Source organism: Sorex fumeus, unplaced genomic scaffold (assembly GCF_029834395.1).
Source record: "Sorex fumeus unplaced genomic scaffold, SorFum_2.1 ptg000098l, whole genome shotgun sequence".
Classification (NCBI taxonomy): Eukaryota; Metazoa; Chordata; class Mammalia; order Eulipotyphla; family Soricidae; genus Sorex; species Sorex fumeus.
The window spans coordinates 70,903,565-70,920,601 of record NW_026606155.1 but is presented as its reverse complement, the minus strand read 5'-3'; the positions used below and the strand labels follow the sequence as shown (position 1 = coordinate 70,920,601).

General features: G+C 42.6%; 1 pseudogene; it reads right to left on the bottom strand.

Moving 5' to 3' along the window:
* Positions 1 to 13,754: 13,754 nt before the first annotated feature.
* LOC130041642 (granzyme B-like) lies at positions 13,755 to 16,533 on the bottom strand (annotated as a pseudogene).
* Positions 16,534 to 17,037: the final 504 nt, after the last annotated feature.

Sequence of the window (17,037 nt, the reverse complement as noted above, 5' to 3'; positions counted from 1 at the left end):
ATTGAACCCATATAGGCTGCATGCAAGGCAAGCATCCTATCCACTGCACTATTGCTCCAGCCTGGAATGTTGTATTTTTAAAGAAAAAATTATGGTAAAACACACATTTTCTTAAATGACACAATTCAATATTTCTCAAGATATCAATTTCATCCAAAATCAACTTACAGATGCAATACTCTTCTCATGAATAGTTTACAATGAGTTTTTCACATAACAACATTATTTTTAAAATTATAAGTATAAAAATTGAAATGCCTATAAACTAAGAATACACTGGAGTTTAAGAAGGTGGTGGCTCTGGACTCCGCGCCAGGCTGTTTCACATGGGGTGCCTCAGAGGGGGGCGAGTGAGAGCCCTCCCTGCCCCAATGGACTCAGCTCCAGCAGCCGAAAACCTGACACCCACCGCTGCCATGCTCAAGGTTGGTCCCCACATGCTCAGGCTGAATCTCACGCATGAGTGAAGTCCTGTGGAACCCAGGTAATCCACAACTTTGTGACCTTGGACTTTGGGCTCAATGGAACCAGGAGCAGAGATCCTCTGCCCGCTTTCCCCAGTCTCTGGTGACCCAGGGGTCATGCCCATTAGCCACCTACTGCCGGCCCAGATAATCTCGTCATGGGTTACAGTAGTCCAGATCACATGGCTGCTTCTCCTGAAATGGAGCATAACATGAGGCCCCCATAACCATGCCACCGGGCTCCGCACCAGGTTGTTTCACACGGGACTTCCTGGGGTGGGGTAGGCGAGAGCCCTCACCGCCCCAGTGGACCCAGCTCTGGCAGCCAAAAACCTCCACAACCCAACCACCGCCATGCTCAAGGCTGCTCCCCACATGCTCGGGCTGAGCCTCACATACGAGTAAACATATTCCTGGACTGCGTGGTTGCAAAAGCGGCTGTGCAACACATCATAGAACACTCCCTACCCATTCTCCATAATTAGCACACCACATTTGATGGGGATCAGATAGTAGGCAACAAATCATAGAGGGAAAATATATATATGCATATATACATATTTTCAGATATGTATACCAAAGCTCACACCACCCAAACTTTAACAACATGTTAGTGATGCCTATAGAATGTCTTAATGGTTCCTGCCAAAATAAAACAATCTTCATACTGTTTCCTATATGAACACTTTTTGTGAGCATGTTCAGCATTTTTTCATAACAGATAATATGAAATTTATTACTTTGGTTGCGTTTTGTGACAGGGATTGGGGTTTGGGATGGAAACATCCTGAATTTGGTGGAGGGAAAGTGTAATGGTGGTGGGGCTGGTGTTTGAATATTGAATGTAATCAAACATTATAAACTTACTTATAAAATTAAAAAATTAAAAAAATATAATGTGGAGTTCATGCCCAATTCAATCAGCTTAATCAATGGCTGAATAAATAGCAGTGCTCCTACATTATTAAAAAAAAGAAGGTGGTGGCTTATTCTGAATATCAATGCATGTTGAAAAGTTGAACTTGGCTCACTCATCCAGGTACCTGCCAGACGGCAGGGCCCCTTCCCGGTGCTGCGCGTCTTACTAGATGCCCTGAAAACAGCTGGTTTTCATCCTTGGTCTGTGGGAGATGGAAATTGAGGCACACCATGCGAACCCAAAGCTGAGCTGTTCTAGCACCCTCTGCTCACTCATCCAGGTACTCGCCCAGCGGCATGTGAGTTATTCTCCCCCTATGTATCCCATAGGAACCATAAGTTAGCCTCTTAGATGGAACTTTCACTAGGTTAGCTTAACCACCAGAAACACATTAGCCAATAATTCATTAAGCCCATCTCAATTAATTCTGCATCTTAAGCAGAATAGTAACAGTGAGCATGAAGGTCTATACCACACAGGTCACAATTGGTAAAGCAACACAGAAGCTCACCAAGCTTACTAATTGAAGAGGCTAACCCAGAAGACACCAACAGTACTGAAGGGCTAGACAACCTCTCTGACAAAGAATTTAGAAGGGAGCTACTAAGGATGCTTAGGGAGCTAAAAGAAACAATGGAAAGCAATGCCAATAAAAGACAAGAGAATTTAAAGGTAGAAATGAGGAAAATGCAAATAAAATTACAAATGGAAACGTCAGACCTGAAAAACCTGGTAGGCGAATTGAAAAACTCAGTGGAAGGCCTCAGCAGCAGAGTAATAGCTACTGAGGACAGAATCAGTGAGCTTGAAGATGAAGTCCAGAGACTCTCCAGAAAAGAGCAGAAAATGGAAAAGAGACTCACAATCCGGGAACAGATGGCAAGAAAAGACCATGATGAAGCCAAGAGGAGTAACATAAGAATTATTGGAGTCCCAGAGGGGCAGGAAGAAAACCCTGATGAAGAAATAGTCAAAGACATCATTGCTACGACGTTCCCAGAGCTGAAGAAAAAATGCGATCATGTTAGGAGGCCTGAAGGGTACCAGCTAGAAAGAAATCTGAATAAAAATACCCCATTGCAAACCATAATGCCCAAAAGTAGAGACAGATTATGGGGAATCATGTCTGCCATGGAGGCAGAGGGAGGGTGGGAAAGGGGGATTATACTGGAGATATTGGTGGTGGGAAATATGCGCTTGGTGGAGGGATGGGTGTTTGATCACTGTGCGATTATAACCCAAACATGAAAGCTTATAACTATCTCATGGTTACTCAATAAAATTAATAAAAAAGAAAAGTTAACCTTATTAAGAAGACTGAACATTTAAACAGGATTATTAATAAATGATAAATTAAAAGACTATTAAATAATAAATTAAAAATAAAGGACACTGGAAGAAGTAGAAGTTTCAGAAATGTTATATCATTTATACTTCATAGATGATAGTGACATCTATGATTTTTCCAAGATAATTAATTGTATCATCCATGGACTAACTTAATGATATTGTGGACTAATTTAATGAAATGGTCCCACCTGGCAGATAGATGTTGGTGGTATATTTATTGTGAACTGAATAAATAGAGTTAGCTTATTTTGCTGATGTGAATCCTTTCATTTTCCCTCCATATATCAGTCCTTCAGAAAGTTTTAGGCAACTTTCATTTCTCCTTAATCTTTCCCCCTTCAGGGCATATATTGTAATATTTATCTTGATGCTTAAAATCAGGAAAAACAAGATCCAAACGGCAATGAAATTGCACCTCACACTTGTTAGAATGACTTAGAAAAACACAAAGGAGAACTATGATGATGAGGCTGTAGAGGAAAGAAAACCTTTGAGAACTGTTTGGGGACTATAAATTAGTTCTCTCACTATGGAAAACAGTATGGAAATTTCTCAAAAATTAGACGGCTATCAGATGATCCATCCATTCCTCTTCAAGCACTTATTGAAAGAAAAGAAAATACCAATTTCAAAATTCCATCTACAACTTCCATGTTTATTGCAGCATCATTTACAATAGAGCAGGGAATCAACCTAAGTGTCCATTGAGGGATCAATGACAGGAGATGTGACTTATATATACAGTGGAATGCTCTTCATCTTAAAGAAGAAAATCTTGTCATTTGGACAAACATGGATGGTGTTCAAGGACTTACATTAAATGATGCAAATCAGTTTGAGAAAGATTTATATGCTATCATCTCAGTTGTATATGAAATACAGAAACAAAACAAAACAAAATCAAACTCTTAGATACAGACAACTGATTGTAATTGCCAGAGAAGGGAGGAATGTGGAAGTGGGTAAAACTTGGATGAAGGTGGTCAAAAGGTGCAAACTTAAATTCTGGCAATATAATGTTCAGTATGGTGACTATGGTTAATAATACTGTGTTATGTATTTGAATGTTGCTAAGAAAAAAGATCTTAAAAGTTCTCATCACAAGAAAAAGAATTATAATTCCTTGTGTTGGATGCTAACTAGACTTACTGTGGTGATTATTTTACAATATATACGTATGTTGAATCATTATATATAGTATATCATCATTATTTATTTGAAAATAATAATGTTGGTAATATCTCAAAGAAACAAAATAGGAAGGTAAACAAAATTTCCCTTTTATAATACCAAGATTGATCTCTAAGGAGAAATTGGGGCTAGAGTCTTTTGTTTTGTAGGTTGAGGGGCTTGGGGTCATACCTGGCAGTGCTCAGGGCCTATTTCTTGCTCTAGCTCTAGGAGTAACCTATGGTCATGCTCAGAGGACTATTTGTGGTGCTGGGGATTTGAATCAGGATCAAGGCTTCTGCAGCCACACACAGGACAAGTGTGTTACTTGTCTGTCCAGTCCTGGGGTTAGAGTCCTATTATAGCACAACCTTAAACATAGACATTAAGCTCTTCTCAGCCTCCTTTCCCCTGGCTTGATGGTCATAATTACTCATAAGGAGAAACTAAACCTTTGATGTGGTGCAGTTCAGAATAATGACTTCAAGTGTTCAAATGCTTGTTCTTCTGTTCAAATCTAGGCAAGAGATTAGTGAAACTTTTTTTATCACCTTTTTTGGGGAATGTTTTCCAAACCTACAGGCTGATACAGATGGAGAATAAACCTGGCAGGCCTGTGGCCACCACATATACAGCAGTCGTGTTTTCTTCCACTGCTTCCATGGCAGTATACACAGCACTGCTAGCAGTATCTGCCCCAGAGCTACATCCCACTGAGGTCCTACTGATCCTCTTCATACTGATCCTGTGCGAAGCTGCCTAACTTAGTAGTACCTGGGACAAATCATATGTTGCAAACTTGTATTAAATCTAAATCGCTCAAATATTAAAGATTCTTTAGAAATTACTACATAGTTTTTAAATATAATTTTTTAAATATAAGTTTTTAAAATAATTTTTTAAATTGAGTCACCATGAACTACAAAGTTGCAAAGATATTCATGACTGAGTTTCTCGTGTATAATGTTTGTGCACCAATCCCTTCATAGTTTTTAGTAAATTGAATAATTTATAATAAATACCTCATAATAAATGTCTATACAAGCCTCATCCAGATGCAACAGATATCGAGGTTTACTTAAATCTTTTCTTTAAAATACGCAACTATACATATTATTCAGGCCCTGAAATTTGTTGTAATTAGACCAACAGAGATTTGCAGAAACATCCTTGTCACCTAAAGATAGTAGATACACGGGACAGATAGATTGCTCCATAGCTGGAAGCTTACTTAATGAGCAAAGGGGAGAAGGCAGCTGGAATAGAGAAGGAATCACTAAGAAAAAGTTGGCTGGAGGAATCGGTTGGGATGGGAGATGTATGCAGAAACAAGATAAAGGACCAAACATGATAACCTCTCAGGGTCTGTATTGCAAATCATAATGCCCCAAAGTAGACACAGATTATGGGGAATCATGTCTGCCATGGAGTCAGAGGGAAGGTGGGAAAGGGGGTTATACTGGGGATTTTGGTGGTGGGAAACATGCACTGGTGGAGGGATGGGTGTTTGATCATTGTGTGATTGTAACCCAAACATGAAAGCTTATAACTATCTCATGGTGACTCAATAAAATTAAAAAAAAAGAAGCATCCTTGTCAGTGACAAATCACAGCTCTTCTTATGATACAATGGTGGGTTTTCTAGTCAGCCTACCACAAACACCTAGGATCAAGTAAAATGAAAGAGAGAGAGGTACCCCATTTGCCCTCAATAGCATAGAGCCATGAAAACTGCAAAGGACTTGGCTGTGGCTGCAGGTGATGTGTAAAACATCAAGCCACACTGTTTAGTACTCTGAACTCCCAAAGGAGTCCAACAGATAATAAGAACAAAGGTTTTTATGAAACAACAAGCATTTAAGTACCTTACTCCACAATCATTTCACTAGTGAATGAATATAAAACCCATTCCCACAAGGAAACCCATCAAGAAGAACAATCCAGGTGAATTTTCTTCAGCTGGATTGTTCTTGGTTCCACTCCACTTGGTGCTCTAAGAGAACCCACTTAGTGGCTAAACTTTCATGTCCAGTCACTTAAATATTCCTTTCCAGACTTCTCCCTACACTAGACTAATAATTTAATTTGACTTCTAGTTCATTCTCCTGGATGTCCCAAGAACATATCAAACTCAATGGTCCAAAAACGAACTGTTTCCTGTTCTTTACCTGAAAACACAAGTTAGTGAATTTAACTTTCACCAAAGAATCCTAAATGATGATGAAAGCCCCTAATCTAACTGTTTTAAAGTTTTTAAAATAATTTTTTAAATTGAGTCACCATGAACTACAAAGTTGCAAAGATATTCATGACTGAGTTTCTGGTGTATAACGTTTGTGCACCAATCCCTTCACCAGTGTTTCCTTCCCTCTGCCAATGTACCAGTTTCTTTTCCAGAAAAGAACCAAGTTCTTTTCCAAGGTGATCATTTCCCCTTATCTTTGTCATAGTGATCCCTTCCCTGTCCTACTCTACCATGCCCAACAGTGGCAAGCTTCGTACTAAGGATAATTCTCCTGCCCTGCAGTTCTATTGCCTTGATTTATATTGATTGAATTAAAGTTTTCAGAAGAAAAAATTAAACATTAACCATTTAAGACTACATAGTCAATGGTATTTAGTACATTCACAGTTATGCAATTGTCATTTCTAATTATGCAATTAGTTCCAAGGTGTGTTTTCACCTCATAAAACACCTCATACCTATTAAGGAGTCACTGGCAATTCCCCCTCTTCCGAGCCTCCAGGAAATAGTAGTCAACTTCCTACCTCTACAGAATTGTCTACTTTGAATTTCAAAGTAAATGAACTCAAGCAATCTGTGACATCTTGTGTTTTGCTTTTTTTAATTCTATGTGACGTTTTCAAGGTCATCAAATATTGTAACATCAGTACTTTAATTTTTATGACTGAAAATGTTCCATTGTATGGATATACTATATTTTGTTTATCCATCCATTGGTTGATGAATATTTCCCTGTTTATACTTTTTGACACTTGTCTCTGGTGCTGTTATGAATATTATGTGTACAATTACTTGTTCTGCTCATTTTCAAGTTTTGGTGTGATATATAAATAGAATTTTTGGGGCCATATAGTAATTCCCTGTTAAGCAATTGCCACGCTCTTTGTAGCACCATTTTTCATTATATACTTTCCACTGACTTTAGGCTTTTTCCATTCCCACAGTCATAAAAAAAGGTTCTTATTTCTCCATACTCTTGCCAACACTTTTTTCCCTTGAAATGGAAAGTCATCCCACTGGGTGTGAGGTGGTGTCTCATTGTGGTTTTGATTTACATTTTCCTAATGGCAAATGACATGAAACATCTTTTCTGGTGGTTGTTTGCCATTTGTATATCTTCTCTAGGTAAATATTTATTCACATGCTTGACTGATTTTAATTTTCCAACTTTTTACTAATACCTGAATTTGAATCTCATGCTATAAGCTGATGTGGTGAAGAATCATGGAGGTAGTGCTCGCCAGTTACTTCTGAGGGAATTTTCTTATATAGTCTTTTAGAGTGGGGCATTGTAAAGATATTAATCAAAATTCAGCTAATCTTTTGGCTATTAGACTATGATCCATATGATTTAAAAATTTTTGTATAATTTTTATAAAGTTGTTCATGATGATTTATTACATTCAATATCCCAACACCAGTTCCCACCACCATTAAACAATCTCATCACCATTATTTCCAATTTTCCGAACAAACACCCAAGACTTGGCAAAGGACTGTATGTGAGTACTGGTGAGACTTTTTCTCTAGGGGTCTTCTAGGGCATGATGAGGCAGGAGGGTGAGGGATGATGTGGCAGCAGGGTGATGTGAGGTGGTGAGGGGGTGAGTGAGGTACCTAGAACTGCAGAACTTAGTGTTAGGAATGAAGACACAGGGAACTCATGGACCAGAGGCGAGGACAGAGCTCCCAGGTGGTGGAGTGTAGGAAGGGCCTGGAAAGGATGACTCACCTCAGTTGTGGTGAGTGTGATCACAGGAGTGGGTGGGAAAGAGGACACCCTGAATCGGTTATCAGAAGCTCCCCACCTGCCCCCCACACCCCGCCCCCGGCCAGACTTTGGAAATTATTTCAAAGAAAATGGCTTGGTTTCTTATATTGAAGAGAATGAGAGTTTCTTATTTTGAAGTGAGTTCCCCCTCCACCCCCACTCCCCCTGCTACCCAACCTCAGAGCACTGATAGTGAATTCTTGGCCCTGGTTTTGAATCAGACCTCATGAAGGCTATCGACATCCTCCTCAAGTGAAACAGGATGTGAATGTGACGGGGAGGGTACCTGGGGCCCAAACTATTGTTGAGGCAGTAATTGCTAAAGAACTTTTGAACTTTTAGGGTTGAAGGAAGTAGATGGAAGTGCAGTGGGTATAGCAAATCGTATCAGGTGTCTGAGTTGCTCTCTCTCTCTCTCTCTCTCTCTCTCTCTCACACACACACACACACACACAGTCTAGAACCAGATGTAATAACTTCCTGTTCAGCATTTCACACACCTCTCCAGAAAATAACTAATGAAAACTGCTAAACCTTTGAATTTGTGACTTAATTTGAGGAGAACTGTCATCTTTAAACCATTGTGTGTATGTTTCCAGTTGGAATAATTTAGCAGTATTTGTGTTTGTAATGAGAGAAAACTCAAGTATCACAGTGCAAAAAATAGAGGTTCCTATTTCCCTTCTGACAAGCAGTCTGGAAGTGGCCACTCAGGACTGATAGGTATGTGACATAGACACTGGTTTTCAGTGTCATTGACTTTTGTCTGTGCATGTTAAGTTTTCATCCTTACACTTAGAGTTTCTTTGTCAGAAGATAGTTGCAGCCATGCAAGGTATCATGTCTTATTTTTATCAGAAAAGAAACAAGAAGCAAGAGGATTAGGTTTGTGAAAGCTAATGAAGCAAAAGACAAAACTGAAACATTCCCAGGCATCTGCTTATCTTCTGTTGTCCAGAGCTCTAGAAAAAATGATGCCTATCTGCAAGAAAATTTATCATACACATTTCTATCATTATCACTTCAAACATGAGCTTTTATTGGCAATAAACAAATGGTGAACGGGTTCCACACACAAATTATAGATCATCAACATTGTGTATATCCTGAATTTATGTTCTTGTAACTTATGTTCTTATAATTTATGTTCTTATAACTTTATGTTCCTCATACATTTTTATTATTTCATGTAAGTGTATTTTATATGTCTTTACCAGATTTGATACTAGGGCTCCTACAATCTTATTGCCATTGCATTATCTTTAAAATACATACAACATTGATTAATACTTTTTCATTTATTTTGTCATATTTACCTTATTGAGTCTAATTAGGTTAATTCATTTATAGATTTTCCTCAGTCTTCTTTATGGAAAAGTAGACAATCTTGCCATCTATGAAAATGAACTACTTCAGTCCTTTTCCCAGTTCTTTCAACATATACTCCCCCGTCTCGTCTTACTGGTAGGTTAGCACCTGAAATACCTGCTCAAGTAAAAGAATGCAAGAAAGGTATATTTTTTAAGATGATATGAATTAGGTATGTGTTCCTTTTGTCTGTCATTGCAATGCAGGAGGAATTTGTACTGGATAGTGGCAGTGAGATGGACAGAAGTGACTAGGAAACAGGTTGAGACAAGAAATGTAACCAAGGGACTTGGTGATTAAATTTGTCAGGTGAGGAAAATGAAGAACTTAGGTTTAAAGAGTAATATTTCATATTGACAAAATTTCAGGATTATAGAAAAATTTCAAGAATAATAGAGAATACCTGAGTTCCCTTCCCCAGATTTCATAAGTTAACACTTTAATTTTATTTGCTTTCTTTGTATTCTTCATTTAAAAGCAGTTCAAAGGCATATAGTGTTTTACCCTAATTCCTTAGTTTTTTCCCCTTAGCGTGAAAATCTCTTTTAAAAATACACAGCAATGTTGGTTATTTAAATAAGGACACCGATAAATACTTTTACATAGCCTACAGAATTTACTTATATTTCTTTATTTCTCTCTTTTGTGTGTGTGTGTGTGTGTGTGTGTGTGTGTGTGTGTGTGGGAGGAGGTGTCTTTAACCCTTTGTTGATACCTTGCTGTGTATCTTTTGGAACCACATATGAATGAGACCATTCTGCATTAATCCTTTTCTTTACTCAGCATAACAACCTTGAGTTTCATTCATGTTGTGGTAAATTGCATGATTTTGTTCTTTCTTACAGCTGCATAGTATTCCATTGTGTGTGTGTGTGTGTGTGTGTGTGTGTTTGTGTGTGTATCACAATTTCTTGATCCATTCATACCTAGTTGGGCATTTTGGTTGTTTCCATATCTTGGCTAGTGTACTATGTATGACAGTTCTATGTGATTTCAATGTAACTAACACTGATTTCTCCTAGGATCACTGAGTTGTGGGCACTTTCTAAACCTCACATAAAAACAAGCACGAAGTGAGAGTTGGTCAAAGTGACACAAGAGCTGAGATATTGCCAGGTGCCGTGAGCCCAGCTTGCTGAGCCTGAGAGTGTATTAGCCCTAAGCTAATGTGGCAGGTCTGGGTAACCTTGGAGCCCTGAGAGCAGCAAAACTCTGTGTTCTAAAGAGTCATTACTGCACTTCTGGGGCAGCACCCTGAGTCTGGCCTGGCTCAGGTCAAGCTAGCAGGAAGGGTGATCCTGTCTCTGCCAGTAGCGGCCATTAGAGTCAGTCTCTGATCCCATCTACAGACAGAGGGAGGGTTTCCTGCCTCTCAGATCTGTGACAGCACATTCCTGCTTCTGCTTCCAGGGCTGGAAGGAAACTGCCCGCAGGGCCCCCTTTGTTTCATGGTATTCAAGTTTTTTTTAGAGCATTACAAAGCCTTTCATGATTGAATTTCAGTCATATAGTATTCCAACACCCATCCCTTTACCAGTGTACATTTCCCAGCACCAGTATCCCCAGGTCCCTCCCATCACCTTCCACCTGCCAGCCCTTGCCTGCCTCTCTTTGGTAGGAGCTTTCTCTCTCTCTCTCTCTCTCTCTCTCTCTCCCCCCCCCCGTATGGGTATTGTGTTTTGCAATATTGATACTGAAAGGATGTTGAGAATATCCTTAACTGAAATCCTCTTTAACAAATGGTGCTGGTAAAACTGGACAGCTACCTGCAAAAAAAATGGGCTCAGACCTCCACCTAACACCAAGCACAGAACTCATGTCAAAATGGATTAAAGACCTCAACATCAGACCAGAATCCATCAGGCACATTGAAGACAAGGTCACAAAACCCTCTATGACATTTAAGCTAAAGGTTTCTTTCAAGATGACACACCACTCACCAAGCAAGTGGAAACAGAGATAAACAAATGGGACTATCTTAAACTAAGAAGCTTCTGTACCTCAAAAGAAACCAAAAGAAAACTTACCAGAAAACAAAGACAGTCTACAGAATGGGAAATGATATTCACCCAATACCCATCTGATAAGGGGTTAATATCAAGGATATACAAGGCACTGGTTGAACTCTACAAGAAGAAAACATCCAATCCCATCAGAAAATGGAGCCATGAAATTAACAGAAGCTTTCTCAAAGAAGAAATCCAAATGGCTAAAAGGCACATGAATAAATGTTCTTCAACACTAATCATCAGGGAGATGCAGATCAAAACAACAATTAGATATCATCTCACACCACAGAGACTGGCACAAATCCAAAAGAACAAAAGCAACTGGTGTTTGTGTGGATGTGGAGAAAAAGGGACTCTCCTTCACTGCTGGTGGGAATGCCGACTGGTTCAACCCTTTTGGAAAACAGTATGGACGCTTCTCAAAAAATTATAAATTGAGCTCCCATTTGACCTAACAATACCACACCTGGGAATATATCCTGGAGATGCAAAAAAGTATAGTAGAAATGACATCTGCATATGTATGTTTATTGCAGCACTGTTCACAATAGCCAGAATCTGGAATAAAACCCGAGTGCCTGAGAACAGATGACTGGTTAAAGAAATTTTGGTACATCTACAAAATGGATACCAAGCAGCTGTTATAAAAGATGAAGCCATGATATTTGCATATAAGTGGATCAACATGGAGAGTACCATACTTAGTGAAATGAGTCAGAAAGAGAGGGACAGACATAGAAGAACTTCACTCAATTGTGGAATATAAAGTAACAGAATGGGAGATTAACACCCAAGGATAGTAGAGATAAGGACCAGGAGGATTGCTTCATGGCTTGGAAGCCAGCTTCACATGCTGGGGGAAAAGGCAGCTCAGATAGAGAAGGGACCACCAAATAAAGGATTCTTGAAGGGTCTGCTTGGGATGGGAGATGTGAGCTGAAGGTAAACTATAGACCCAAATGGTGGCCACTTAATGCCTGTATTGCAAACCACAACACCCAAAGGGAGAGAGAGAGAGAGTAAAAGGGAATGTGCCTGCCACAGAGGTGAGGGGGTATGGGGAGGAGGTGGTGGGAGGGATACTGGGAACAATGGTAGTGGAAAATGAGCACTGGCGGATATATGTGTATGCTATCATTGTATGACTGAAACGTAAGCACGAAAGTTTGTAAGTCTGTAACTGTACCTCACGGTGATTCATTAAAAAAAAAAAGAATAATAACAAAAAACTTTTCCTCTTTTCAAAAAAAAGGATAACATAGAGAAAAGAAAAAAAGAATATCCTTTACCTACTTTTAACTCTCAAATCTTGTCCAGCGTGATCCTTCCCAGCTATTATTGCCATAGCGGTCTCTTCTCTATCTTACCTACCCTCAGCCCACGGCCCCCACAAACTTGTGGTTAGTTCCAACCATTGACCTCTCATGCAGGACCCCTTTTAAGGCCCCACTTTCCTGCTGCACCACTATTATGGATCCCTGTGATCACCCACACAGACTGTACAGCATCAAACAGAGACACAGATCGGATCCCGGGTGCATTCTCCCCCCACTCCCTGCGCCAGGATTTGAATGCAGGAGCGAACAGGGGTAGTCGGACGACTGGGTGGGTTTCCACTCTGGGACTTGCTGGACTCAGAGCAGAGAGTCATGCTGGGTGTCCTTCCTACACTTCTGGAGACACAGAATCCAGCCCCCCTGCAGAGAGGGGACCTTCCATCTCAGTGACTGAGGGGTCAGCAAAAGCTCACCCTAAGGAACATGGTGACCAGAGGGACAGGCAAATGAGACAGAAGTGACTGGAGTGAGAGGGTCTGAGCAGCTGTGGGGTTAGGGCTTGATGTGAGGCTGAGCTGTCCTGTCCTGTGAGGGCTTGTGGAGACCCGATGGGCCAGTAGGGAGAGTCTCTGTGACCCTCTGGGGCCTGGAATGAGCCCCCTCTCAGTGGGAAACCCTGTTGGTGCCACATGGAGTTCTAAAAGTCCCTGTAGGTGGGACAGAGAAGGGGCTGCTCTAGGGCAGCAGGGTGTGACAGATAGGAGAGAGACGAGAAGTGTTTGGGAACAGGATGGGGAAGCAACCCAGAGACTGCAGGCTGAGAGGGGCTGAATTCTGAGGTACAGGGAAGGACCTGGGAGTAGCTCAGCTCTCAGAGGTGAGAATAGGGGTATGATACTTCCTATCTGACAGAGCAGCAGAGAAGCTTGCCTGAGCCTAGGCCAGTGTCTGTGTTTCCTCCTCGGGGGTCGGTCTATCCCTGACAGAGGAATAGAAGAGACAGAGGTGGGTGGGCATCAACTGGGGACTCCTCTGACCTTTTGATAGCAGAGCTGTGCCTAAAAATCAGCATCACAAATGAGCCCAGGCCTGCTGCCTAAAGATGTTTATTGAGTTGGAGTGGAAGGGGGCAGGGAGGAGAATCAGGAGGTGATGGGCTTTAGAGACACTGGAAGCTGCTGTTATATTTTTTTCAGGGTGTTCCTTATCCAGGGCAGGAAACTGGAGATTTTTGTGTAGACAGCTGGAGGAGTTCCATAGGCACTTCCAAAGGACACGATGCCCTGGGCTATGTTGTCGCACACAAGAGGACCCCCGGAGTCTTCCTGTGAACATGAGGAAAGGATTGGGCAGTTTCCTCCTGACCCAGGCCCCTCTGAGAGGAGAGAGCCCAGTGAGCGCTATGTGGTCAGGGGCAGGACATGCTGAGACCCAGTGACAGGGGTCGATATTGGACATTGTCCTTCACGTAGGAGATTGCTACCTATCCCCCACTGGCTCTCTGTCCACAAAAAGAAAAGGACATGGCTCATGTCCTTTATGGACTGGGAAAGGGTAGTGGATGACACTTGGAGGATGAGGACAAACTAGTCACAAATGTAGTGGGGCCAGCCATGAGGTTCATGGAGTCTTAACAGGTGACCATGGACATTCCAACCTGTGCTGGAATAGGCATCGTCCTCTGGAGATCCCTTGTACTGTCACCATAGGCCTTGGTGGCTCAAAGGCCCTGCCTCTCTCCAGCTGACTCACTCTTCTCCAGAGAGAAACACCACAGATTGCCCTGTGAGGGGGTTCTACAGGCTGGTAATGCTGCCTCAGTTCTGAAACATCTCTGTCCCATGGCCAAGCTGGGTGACGGTAGTTACCTTGAAGACATTTTTAATGCTGCAGGGGTCCCCTGCACACAGCTCGATGGCAGGGTTATAGGTCCATGGAAATTGGGATTTGCATTCTTGATCCTTTTGCAAGGTCAGCTTCATCTCTTGAAGTGTAGCTGCAATGTCTGCCTGCGGACTCAGCAGCCCCCAGCCGGCCATGCTGCACACCTGGCCTGGCCTCAGTCGGACCCTGTGATCTGGCAGCTGAGGAGTCCCACTTCTTTAGTCAAATTAGCATTTCTCTGTAGCTGTGGGGAAAGAGAGAGGATCCAGCTCACCTGGGCCAGGCCCCCACATGGGCTGCCTGTTGTCCTCTCCCTGAGCTACTAGAATGGGCAGGTCTGACATGTGGACCCAGAACAGCCGGGAGTCAGAACTTACTTACCTTCAGCAGCATGATGTCATTGGGGTTGATGCTAGAAACATAACCCGGGTGTGGGAAGGCTCTGCTCACAAGGATTCTTTGCTTGCTCATTTCCTGTTTTGGGATATTGTGGGCTCCCAGGGTCACCTCAATAATCCTGTACAGAGAACACAGGTGGAGTAGTCCCAGGAGACAGAACCCAGAAGATCAGAAGGGCAGGGGCAGGAGGGGCAGCATCCTGAGTGAATGGGATCCCTACTTCAGATAGTTGAGGGGTTCTCAGTGTTGCTAGTGTTACCTGCAGTGTTGCTTCCCATGGTGAGTTTTCAGGGGAACAGGTGACACTGCAATTTTCATCCAGGTGCTGCGGTGACTCCACCCATGATCCTGCCCCCAAAGGCAGAGAGCGACCCCCAGGTTCTTCTCATTAGTTTTGCTCCAAGTTTCCCTATCCCTTCAAAGCAGTTGCCTGTTCATTTCACACCTCTGAGGTTTGCTATGGCTCTTGTGTTCCTGGATCTGGGGAGTGTCTGGGAAGAAGTGAGCGCCCCAAACAGTGTCCCCAGGTGTGTGGGGCTGTGTCTCTCCTCACCTGCCATGACAGTGAGCGGCCGTCATCACCATATCCTTTCGGATCAGGAACCCATCACAGGTTTTCATTTCATCAAATATTTCCAGATATACCATGTAGGGCCGGGAGTGGGGCTCAACCTCATGTCCCCCGACGATCTCCCCTGAGGAATGTCAACTGTGAGCGTGTACCCCCTCATTGCCCCTGCTGACTTCACTGAAGGCTTAGGACTGCTGTATCACCTGCTCTTGGTAGGATTCGGTGGGCTTCCTGTTCCCATCCCCCAAAGGGAGGAGCAACAGCTCAGCCAGGGAGTCCATATCCACGAGGAGTGGGAAGACAAATGAGTCTCTTAGGGACAACATGGTCTTGAGGCTCCTGATATTACTCTTCCAACTAGATTCTGACAGTCCCATTCTGTGATGTCCAGCAGAAATCTCTGACTAGAGGGAGACTGAGGTCAGTGTGGGGCGTATTTCTGAGGTGACCACAGTGGGTGCTTTGTTAGTGGAGATGTCTATGGGAATGACCCCTGTGGGCCTTTGATGAGAATTGGAGGTGTAGGTGTGGGTGGGATTGGGGAAGTAAAGAAGGCTGGATCTGCTCATCCTTGAGAATGGGGAGCTTTCTAGTGCCTGCAAGCAGAGCAGAGTTGGGGAAAAGCACTGAGGGGCCTTGGGAGGTAGCCAACAAGAAGTCTACCCCTGGGGACATCAATGGCACCCACTCAGGGTCTGCTCTGTTCAAGCGTTGCTGAAAGGGGATTCATTTTCCTTGGCCTGGGAGCAGGTGCCCCCACCTCCTGTGGGGAGTCAGCATTTCCTTTCCTCCGGTCTCCCCACCTCCCAGGCACCCTGAGTTCTGTTCTAGAGGCAGAGGTGGTGCCAGGAGGGGAGTGCCGACGGACTCTTCTCAGATCAGCTTCCCACCATTTCTTGCCGTTCTTATTTAGGATCAGACACAGGGGACTGATGTAGGCTGGGATGTGGGTTTAGAATGTTCCAGTAGACAGTGGGTAGTGGATACAATGGATCAGGTTCACCCTCATGAGCTGGTCATACTCAGAGAGTGGGGCAGGAGAGTAACTCACCTGCCTCTGCCCTGTGGGACAGTGCAAAGCTCAACAGGAGAATGAGCAGGACCATCTTTCCAGCAAGGTTGCCCATTGGCTGGTGCTGAGGTTTCCTCTGTGGTCTCCTTTAATAAGAAAGAGAGGAAGGACATGAGATTTTGCTTTGAACAGGAGGCCTGAGTCTCCTCCTGGTTTTGGTGATATTTATCCAGATACCTATCTGTGAAAGCTTCCCTATTCCCTCCTTCTTCTTGATGTCATTTTCTGTTAGCTGTGGGAGAATCATGCGGTGATCATATCAATGTTCACATCTGATGACTCAGAGCAGACCACTGTCCCACCCAAAACAGAAACCCAAAGCTGAGGTGAAGAACATAGCATGCAACATTAACCACAGAATTGTGGGGTCTCAGAAACCTGAGTCCCCAGAGATAGAACCTTCATTCCTTAATCTTCATGCTACTTAGTTCACCAAGGTAATGCCTTTGGCAGGTGTATGTTTAGCCCCTTTTCTATGCTTCGTTCAAACAAACTGAAGATGTTCTTTTTACCTTTGAAAGTTGATTGTGTGGTGGAC